At 36.7% G+C, this 10,631-nt stretch overlaps 1 protein-coding gene across 1 annotated transcript in view; it reads right to left on the bottom strand.

Annotated features, from left to right (window-relative positions):
- The window catches only part of BLZF1 (basic leucine zipper nuclear factor 1), a 24,168-nt gene extending 22,981 nt beyond the window's left edge, over positions 1-1,187 (bottom strand). The window contains exon 1 of the mRNA XM_008592503.1: positions 862-1,187. The gene's annotated coding sequence lies outside the window, so the exon portion shown is untranslated. The remainder of the gene's footprint in view (positions 1-861) is intronic.
- Positions 1,188-10,631: the final 9,444 nt, after the last annotated feature.

Here is a 10,631-nt window from a genome sequence, read left to right as displayed (position 1 = left end):
CCATCCTCACCAGTACACTTTAAATTGTCAGAGATACGTCCTGAATTTTAGTTCATAAAAAGCACTCTAGTTACTGTAGGGGCTTTTGTATAATGACAACAATAATTTTAAAGCAATTACTTTATCAGGGACATTCACACAATTTCTTCACTATGCAGATATATATCTGAGAAGAGCTTCTATTTAGGTGTTTACCAAGTGACAAAAATATTACTCAAGATAATAAATTGCATTTTCTTTGGTTATAAAATTGAAATGGTGTAGCTCTTAGCAGTAAAAAGAGAAACTTACATTGAGCATATGCTTTCAGAAATGTACGTACGTCCTTACAGTACAGACTCAGATTTACCGGAGAATATAAGGAGGAAGGTGATATTAACGCAACAAAATCAACAAGATGAACTGTACACTAGATGACAACTGGTTTCACCCCAACAAATGATCGCTCCGGGTACTCGATACGAGTCAGCACAGGGTCTCCCGCGACTAACTTCCTTAACAGTCTCAATCCCTTCTTCACTTATAGTCTATTGCTCTTAAAACAGGTATCCAAAGACACTTTGGAGGAGCAATGATCCCTGAAATCGCGCATGGGATATGCGCTGAGAAATGTACAAGAATAGACGGGAGTAGGCACCAGGTATGAAAGTGGCAGGCGTGGAAGCGACAAGCCTGTCATCGTTTGCTGTCCCGGGAAGTCGAATCCGAAGTTCCGTCCCAAATTTCCGTCCTTGTCTGAAAAAGTCTTTCCGGAACAACAATCTCCCTAAATCCAAAGCTACCGACCACCAAACTCCAACCCAGACCTCGGTCCCTTTCCAACATCCCCTCTTAGTTACACGAGCCTGTTTCCCAATTTACCTCTAGGATTCTTATTCTCCCTATTTCAGGGGGCTTCACTTTACAGGCTCTTCGGCTCTGTGTCGCCGGGTTACTTCGCACACTTCTCTTCCATTCCGAAGCCGACTCGCCCAGGTTCTCCCGACGTCAAGCAGCTCGCCCACTTGTAATCACTTCCGATTACTCAGGGTTTCGCTTCCGGAATATTTTTCCAAAAAAAAATAAAAGGTAAATATATTCTGTCTTGCGTTTAAACTCAACTAACACAGAACATACAGTTTAAGGAAGGCCTCAGTAAGTGAAAAGTGGACAGATACCTATTTCAAAATAAAATATAGCAACATTTGAAGCCCCAGCCTCATATTCGCCTGAACTTCCGGGTCATCTGTCAACCGAACGGAAGTGAACACGCTGGAACGAGGAAGACGGCGTCTCGTCGTCCCAGGCGACAGCGTGAAGGGGCGGTGTGTCGACTGAATGGGCGGAGCTGCGACTACTTCCAGCCATTAGGGATGAAGGGGCGGTGCGGTGGCGGTGGCGCTTCACCGCAGTATGCGGCAGTGGGCGGAGCTCTGTTGCCACAGTAACCGGGTGATGGTGTCGGTGGTGTCTTCCTGTCGCAACGATATCCGTTCGTGGTGCTGAGATCCTGAGACTATGGTGAGTGCCAGGGGAGGCTAGTAGAACGGCTCCGGGGTCCTGGCTATGCAGCGTTCCAAGTCTTGGGTCGGATGGGGACTCAAAGGCGTTCCCGTATCTTTCAACGTCGCTCCGTTATCTATTTCTCTCTTCCCACGGGCCGGCCCTGCAATCTCCTCGTTCTCCCTATTCTTGCAGTACCTTGAATTCTACTTTTCTACTACAGAGAATTTAGGGCTAAAACGTCGAGTCTAATAACCGAAGGTGAGACTGTTTCGAAGAGCATTTTATATGTTTGCATTGTTCATCATTGCATTTTTCAAGCTGTAGCTTCACATTAACGCGCTTCATTAAGAGTATGTGGTAGGTGTGTATGTGACTCTCAACACTGATCCTAATTTCCCTAGATCTTGTTGTCTTTGCTCTCCTGAGTGGGAGAGCACTGCCCCACATCCCGTATAAAGGCCATTTAATAAGTGTGTGTTGGATCTGCCCTCTTCTAGCCAGTTGATTACTTTCTAGGTTTGTTCTTTTTAACAGGAATGTCCCTTAGTTTCACTTGGAGAGCTTCTGGAATTCATTTGCTTGAGCTTCACCCTCAGAAATTCTGAATGAATAGGAATGGGGCTTAGTATTTTAATAAGCCCGTAGGTGATTTTAGTTCACCCATCTGCTTGAGAACACCAGGGTTCTAGTTAATTCACTTAATTACCAAATCTTTTAAGAACTTATGGATAATGGACTGGAAGATAGAAAGATGAGTGTTGTCAGATGGGTATAACTACGAATTTAGCAGTAGAGCCTCACCCATCTCTCCTTGTTTCTCCATTACTACTTAGTAGTCCTTATGGTTACCCCAATCTGCCCCCTGCCCATTTCCTGTAGAGACCTTTTTAAAGCTTCACTATACGAACCCTGTCCCTTTCCCTCCTTTTTTCTTTTTTCTAAGGAGATGATGGAGTCTAATAGGCAATTTCTTCAACCTCATGCCCCTAACCTAACAGTGATCTATATTTTTACCCATCCTTTAGTCTTGTATTTCCAGTTTAGAGAAAAAGGCCTTGCAGGATATTCCATCCATTTTTGCTCCTGATTTCATTTCCTCTCATCTATTACAAGACATTTTGTTTCACTTATCTTTTTTCTTTCCTGTGCTTTCAGCCTCTTCCTCTCCAGTTCCTTCTTCTCAGTGCTCAAGTCATACGTCTTAAGAAAATTAAATAAAATAAAAGCATGTCCCCCATCCTGCGTTTATCTGGTTATTGCACAATCCTTCCGTCTATCAGTAAACTGCTTGAAAGCATAGTATTTTTACTTGCATCAACTTTTCCCTTTTCCCTTTCATCTTCAGAAGGCTCTTGTCTGGCTTCCGCTCTAATGTCTTCAATGCAGTTCCTCTTGATTAAGTTTCTAATGGCCTTTTAAGTGCCAAATCCAGTAATTACTTCTCAAAATTTATTTTACTTAGCCTCTCTGTGATAAGTGGGGTTCGTGGCCATTCATTCCCTTTTGTTTTCACTGGCTTTGCCTGCTTTTTGAATGCCATTATATGGGATTCGCTCTTTAATTACTTTTATTTCTTAGTCTATACCTTTTCCTTTGGTGATTTTGTCCACACACATGGATTCTACTAATACCTATGATTTCACTCCAAAAATTTCATCTCAAGCCTGATAAGGCCTAACCCAGTTGCTCCTGTACATTCCTACCTGTGTACCTCAAAAGCCCCTCAAACTCAATATAACCAAAACTGGACTTACTATCTTTCCTCTTGGTTTCTCCTATTTTCACCAAGTTAATTCATGATATCACTATATTATAACCTAAACTAGAAATCAGAGTTCTCCTACAGTTCTCCCTCTCCTATGTCTCCCATATTCAGTTGGTCACTAGAATTTATTTTAGTTTAGTACATCCTCATTTCTTGTCCTGACTATTGTAATTGTGTCTTTTACGGTATGTTCTGGCAATTCTTCAATGTGTTATTTTCTCTGCCACAAGAAAAAATTTTCTAAAACCCAATCTGTTGATGTTATTCACCTCTTTAAAACTCTAGACTTCCCTGTAGTAAAGTGTCTGGAATGGCATACGAGGCCCTCCGTGATTTAGCAGTCATCTTTCTAGCTTCTCTCTTGCCTTTTCCTTTCCTAAATATTCCTTTTAGCCTCTAGGCTTTTAGCTGCTTGCCTTTCATTGAACATACCAAGCAACTTCAAACTGGTAGTATGCCTCTTCCATCTACTTTGCACATGCTGTTTCTTCTACATGGAATATCCTTACCCTTGTTTGCTTGCCAAACTCCTATTGATCCTTCTAAACCCAGATTATGTGTTTCTTCTGCAATACCTTCCTTTCCTACTCAGAGGGTTGACTCTTCATTCTTCTTTGTCACCACTTTATATAGCACACATTCTTTTATTGTACTTGCCAAATTCGGTTGAAATTATTTGTTTGTAGATTTGTTGCCCTTACTAAACTGTGAACTGTTAGAGGAATGGATATTTCTTTTGTTCACTGCTATTGCTTAGATCATATTAGGCACTCGTATACTTGCTGAATGAATAAAAATATTAAGAAAGAATGTGGTAAGTGGTCTGAGAGTACAAAATACTTGGCAAGATTGGAGGATGCGGTCCTCACTTCTCAATCAGAGTCAGAAAAGCCATCATCAAGCAAGTGGAATAGAATTTCAATAGTTAGAATTCAATGCCCTGTATAATGGCATAGGGAGATGGAAATTGATGTTTTCTGAATGCTCTTCTTTTGTGCCTGCCTTATGCCTTGTTATTCAGACTTTCCAACAATGCTGAGAGCAGTGAACTCCTCCCCTGCTCCATGCCATCCCCCCTTTCCTGGCTGGGATTGTGGGTGGTGGCTCTTTCAAATTGAGTGGTTAGTGAAGGCCCCTTGAGGAAAGCACTTTTGTATTGAGACCTGAATGATACAAAGTGTGATGATCTGGAAGAAGTGCTCCAGGCAGCGCTGACAACAAGATCAAAGGCCCTGAGGCAGAAAGAGCTTGGCATTTTTCAGGAACTTATGGTTTAATGTAATAAAAGAATAGAAACTGGGTGGTGGGGTGGTATGGGGGCAGCTGCTGTGGGGAGAGTGTGCTGGAAAATAGTATGAGATGCGGTTAGAGAGGTAGGCAGAGACCAGACCATATGTATATATACAGCAGTGTTTTGCAAATCATACGTTGTGACACATTACTCTGTCAATTTGTGGTGTGTCGTCAGTATTAAAAAAGAAGACTTAAAGTAGAAACTTAAAATATTCATTGCATGTATTAAGGGTAACTTTCATAACTTGTATTTTAAATTATAGATGCATTGTGTGTACTGGGTTATGATATAAAATAATATTTCTTACTGTGAGTTATGATCCATAAAGTTCAAGATACAGTGTACTTTGAACAATATATACTTTAAAAGGCAAAATAGTTGAAATCTCAAGACATGCAGATTGTCTTATTCCTCTTCAGCCTAGTGATAATGTTCTTACCATTTGGCAGAAAAAGCTTTGAATTTGATGAGACTAAAGTTGGCTAGAGTAAATTTTCAAATTTCTTCATCCCGATCCCTCTCCTATGTTATTTGCTGTCAATCCTTTATGAGAAAGAACGGGCCTTTAGAAAAAGAGAGGAAATAGATGTCTCTTCTCTGTGTTTAAGTCTAGCCACTGACATATGTATTGTAGCAAAAGCTCATTGTCTCTCTAGAAGTGGCTGAAGATGGAGGTTGTTTGCTCTGCTAGTGTAGCTTCCTGACCTCTACAATTTAATTATGTGATCAGCTTCTGTTTGCATCTGGTTTGTTATAGTTGTGACTTCCAGCACAATATTTAGGTTATGGTCACAAATTCTAGAACCACCTTTGTCTTGTGAAGGGGAAATGGGCAGCTGTAGTTTAGTACGTTTCTCACACATGTTGTTCAAGATAAAGAATATACTAGAGTCATCAATTCATTTACTTTTACATATAAAGAGAACAGAGAAGGTAATTCTAATACCCATTTGACAAACAGATATGAATGTTATATATCTTCTAAAATATAATGTTTATTTGAATGCTGTTACCCAGATGAAGTCTTAGTATAAAAGAACTTTAAAGATTATCAGCTGTGTTCCATAAGAATTAGTCTAAACCTTTGAAATACAAATGTCTCAGAGTTGTTTTAACAGAGCCTTCAAAGAAAGTTTCATGATTAGTACATAAAGAACAAGATTTTATTCCATGAAATGCTTTTCAGCTTCCAACTTTATAAAGTTTTTTCTAAATAGCTTTACTGTTTTTGTCTTTTGCATCTGCTGCTTATCCATAATTTCTTTTGTTACTTGAAGTATTAATTTGGAAAAAATGCAGTTCTAATGTCCCACAGGATTTCATTTACTGCAACTGAATGGGAAAATATAGAGCTTAAATTTGAAATTTGAAACTTAAAAAAAATCTATTTTTCTGGTATACTTTATTACAAATGCAGTCTACAGCTGTTATATTTTTCTTTAACAGAAGCAGTAATATTTTTGCAAAACTGTGTAGCAGCTGGTTAATATAATGTCCTATTTTCCTCACACAAACTCATAGCTGTTTATTTTTTTCTTTCCCTTTCTTTTCTTTTCTTTCTTTTTTTTTGCCCTTTTTTCTTTTTTTTTTTTGCCCTTTTTTCTTTTTTTTTTTTGCCCTTTTTTCTTTTTTTTTTTTGCCCTTTTTTCTTTTTTTTTTTTGCCCTTTTTTCTTTTTTTTTTTTGCCCTTTTTTCTTTTTTTTTTTTTGCCCTTTTATCTTTCTTTTTTACTGACCAATTACTAATTTATTCAAAGAAAGTATTCAGGCAATGGTACGTATACATTAATTAATGAGCGCACAGTGGCCCCTACCCCATGGAACTTAAAAAGAAAAACTGATATTGGAAAAGAGATTACAAGTGTAAGCTTGATTACAAAAGAAAATCACAAGGTAAGATGGAAATTAATAATAAAATAGAGTGATCTGACCTAGCGCGGCATGGTCCGGGAAAAAGTCTCCTTGATGACGTAGCTTTTTAATTCCTTTTTTCCCTAGTTGGGGAGAAAAATAATATATGTAAACAAATAAACGAATGAGGCCACCTTATATGGTAATAAGCACTATGCGGGAAAATTAACACAATAGTGGTTGGTTCCAGGTAGCCTTGGGTAGGGTGATCAGGGAAGGTCCTCATGAGGAAGAGACTTTTAAGCTGAGATCTCCATAATAAAAAGGAGCTTGCCAGGTGGATCTCTAGGACAAGAGCATTCCAGCAGAGGCAATAGTGAGTGGAGCACAGAGGTGACTTAGAGAAACAGGAGGAAGCCAATGTGGCTGGGGCCTCGGGAATGAAAGGAGGACTGGAGAAGAGATCACAGAGGCAGGATGGAGCCAGGAATACTGAGGTTTATGGAACTTGGGAAGGATTTGGGATTTTATTCTAAATAGAATGTGATAATGCATCTCATACATTTTACCTATTCCATCCAAAATTTTATTTTTCTTGTGTCTGCCTTATTTAAACTTTAGCCACATTAGTGTGATCTGTCAGTGCCTATGTTCATCCTATCTATAAGATTTATGATCTTATAAACTTTGGGAAATATCTTTCTGCCCTCTTCTGGTCTTTGAAGATCAGAGACACCTAATTTCTCCCCTTATAATTGCCATTTCATTATTTAATTGATCACGTCTGGACTTTTTGTGTTTCTGAAATATCTTCTCTAAGGTATGGCAGACAGAGCTGTATATTTCAGGTGGGTGTGCACCATAGTTTCTACATGGATATTGTTTTCTGTTGTGATTTTCACCTCATACCTTTCTTGATGTGGCTACAGCATACAATTGAAGTATCTTATTCTGCAGACATATCCCAGCACTTATAATAAGCCTTATATTCACTTTTCTGCAGAAACTGTCTAAACTACTTCACTTCTAAAAACTGTTGATATCTTAAGACTTTCTGTTAATTAGATGTGAGAAATTGTAACTATTAAAATGTACTGCTCAACTCATGTTTATTTTCTGATTCTAGGCACTTTGCCTAATTAAGCTGCTGTTGTTCTTTCTCCTGACTCATCTCTGCCTTCTTCATATTTCTTTAAAGAATAAAGTGTATTTCTGTATGCATGCAGAATGGCTCTAGAGCTGTATGATATATATAAATTTAAATTTTACCCCTTGTTTTCCGTAATTTTTATATACACAAGTTAAATATATATGTTATAAATGTTTTATAGTATATTTATATATATTTTTATAAATATACTTAACTTATTCTGTTGTAGAAATATAGGAAAACTACTTAGTCATTTTTGGAAATTTGAAAATATAGAGGTGGAAAAAATAAAAGTAAAGTCATCTATAATATCACTGCCTGTATACAATTACTATAACATTGTAATTGTCCCTTATTCACACATACATATACATATGTGCATATATCTTTTATAATGTAATTCTACTGTATACATTGTTTACAGATCTGTTTTTTTCCCACTTAATATCTTGTACATTTTTCCAAATTAGCTTAAGAACTGTACTTTATTCTTTCATTTTCCCATTTACTCTGATTTAACAAATTCATTTGTTAATTTTTTCTAATACCATAACATAACTTTGCAGCCACATTTTTATACACATCTGTAATTATTTCTTTAGAGGAAATCAGAAAGGGAATAACTGGGTCAGAAGCCATGTTTATTTTTAAGGCTTTTGATATTTATTGCCAGATTACCCCCAGAAAAGTTTTACAACAATTTGCACTCTGTTGATAGTGTGCCAGGGTGCCTGTTTTTCCTAAACTCTAAACTGATATTTCTATACATTACATATATATATCTAACAATAGATTGGAACTTTACTGTACATATGTTCTATAGATGAAAGGCACTGTTTAATACCTACCTCCAATATTTCTCTGTAATTGTTTCATATCGCTCATAAATTGTTAAAATTCAAAATTTATTATCCACATATAATGAAGAAGAAAAAGCTGGCCTTTCCTCAGCTGTTATTCATAGATAGATTATGCGGTCCTCTCTTGTCTACCTGTTTTGAAGAAGCAGCTTGTTGTAGTACACAGGAACTGGTATAGAGCTAGAAATCTAAAATTTTCAATCTTTGTTCCAGTCCTGGCTTCAGCACTTATGAGCTGTGTGTTGTGTAATCTTTCTGAGCAACTGTTTTCTCATCCATAAAATCAGATTTATTCAGATTACCTTAAAGCATTTTTGTGAGGATCAAATAAAGTAATATATATAAAAGGAACTTATAAACTGCAATGTATGAAATATATTATTTTCATATTAACCAAATTCCTGCCTAATGAGAAAATAGTTGGGGAAAAGGGAAGGGGAAGGAGATTAAAATCTAGTGAGGATCAAATAAAGTAATATATATAAAAGGAACTTATAAACTGCAATGTATGAAATATATTATTTTCATATTAAACAAATTCCTGCCTAATGAGAAAATAGTTGGGGAAAAGGGAAGGGGAAGGAGATTAAAATCTAAAACAAGCTTCAGAAATAAATATTTGAGGTTAGTGGTATTATTATCCAATTTTGTAGATATGGAAAACTTACTTTTGTATATTAAATTTCTTCTTCCTCAATTTCTCCGATAGATTTATTTTTCTAATGGAAACAATAAAATGCCAGGGAAAAGAGAGGGAAGAATGGGAGATGACAGGAATGCCTTGAGTACAATTTCAGTAACTCTTATATAGTTTTTTGTGGTATGGGTTGCTAACATGTCTTATATGTATTTAGCAGGTACTAGATCTGAGATCCACAAATTTCTACTCATCTTAAATGTTTTAGCTGGGAACATTTACGTTCATTGCTGGCAGCCTTGAGATTTTATTATTCAATAATTGGATTATGAAAGTACAGTGAGGCTATTCAGACCCAGTCTGTTTCTTGTTACTTAGGCTCAAAAATATGACTTTGGAAAAACTGAAAATCCTTCCATGTAGTGGCAAGTACAGTTCTATCATTTATGCTAAGCCACCTTGCTTTTTAAGTAACTTATTAAATTTTACTGCATGCACCAAAATCTCTAAAAGTTGAATATTTGTATATTTTAGGTATCTGAATAATTTTCATAATTAAAAAATTTTGTTTTATATCCAAAGGGCAAATGGCTTCTGTAATGATATGATGATCACTTTTTTCCCTAGCATTTCCACTTCAAAGCTAGCAGTAACCTTATGATTTTATCTTGTTTCCAATACCATTCATATAAGGTGAGGCATGCATCACTGGAACACTTTTAGAATCAGACTTGTAATACTAAGCATTTACACAGTTGCATATAGGGCAGAGGCTCTTGAACTCATTTTTCTGCCTTGTATTGGGTTCTGGCAACATGATATATATCTGAGATACAAAGATGAATAAGGCTAGATCCCTGTCTTAAGGAGCTCACAATTTTGGAGGAAGAGAGAAAGAGGAGAAAGAGAGATACGTGATAGGCTGTAACATTACAATATTAATCTAGAGAAATTCAATTTTCTCATTTGTAAAATGAGGATGATAATACTACTATCTCCCCAGGGATATTGTTATAATTAAGTTATAAAGTGCTTAGCCTAATGCTTTATACACTGTAAGTACCCAATAAATGTTAGCTGTTATTGCTAATACTGCTGTTGTTATTGACAAGTGTTAAGAGGGAGACCTAGCGAATATGGGAACACAGAGGAGAGATTAATCACTATGAAGGAATTTTAATTAAAAACAAGGTTAGTTTACAGCTTTTTCTGTACTCTTTTTCATTCACTGAACTTCAGGTTTTCCTTTAACATGTGAATTTGTATGAATCCAAAATTAAACTTGTGCATATTAATGCCAACATCTATTCCCTAAATTTACCAGAATGCATCTGGAAACAGAGTAGGAAACTATGTTACTGTGCTTCCTTGTTCAGGGTTCAGCCTGGTGCCCTGCACGATTGAGTGCTTAATGAGACACTTTTTATTTTTCCCTTTTTTGAAAACATTTTTGCTTATTGACCCAGATGTCCCTTTGAGTGAGTTTTGCATGGGCACAGGATATACAGACTTGGTGACTAATGGAATGTACTAGAGGTGTTCTTATTCATATAATTTTTAAGCAACTTCTTTTTGGTTTAGCCTTTTGAG

Source organism: Galeopterus variegatus, unplaced genomic scaffold (assembly GCF_000696425.1).
Source record: "Galeopterus variegatus unplaced genomic scaffold, G_variegatus-3.0.2 Scaffold7974, whole genome shotgun sequence".
In the NCBI taxonomy this organism is placed as follows: domain Eukaryota; kingdom Metazoa; phylum Chordata; class Mammalia; order Dermoptera; family Cynocephalidae; genus Galeopterus; species Galeopterus variegatus.
The sequence above is the reverse complement of the archived record's forward strand: the minus strand, read 5'-3'. Positions and strand labels throughout refer to the sequence as shown.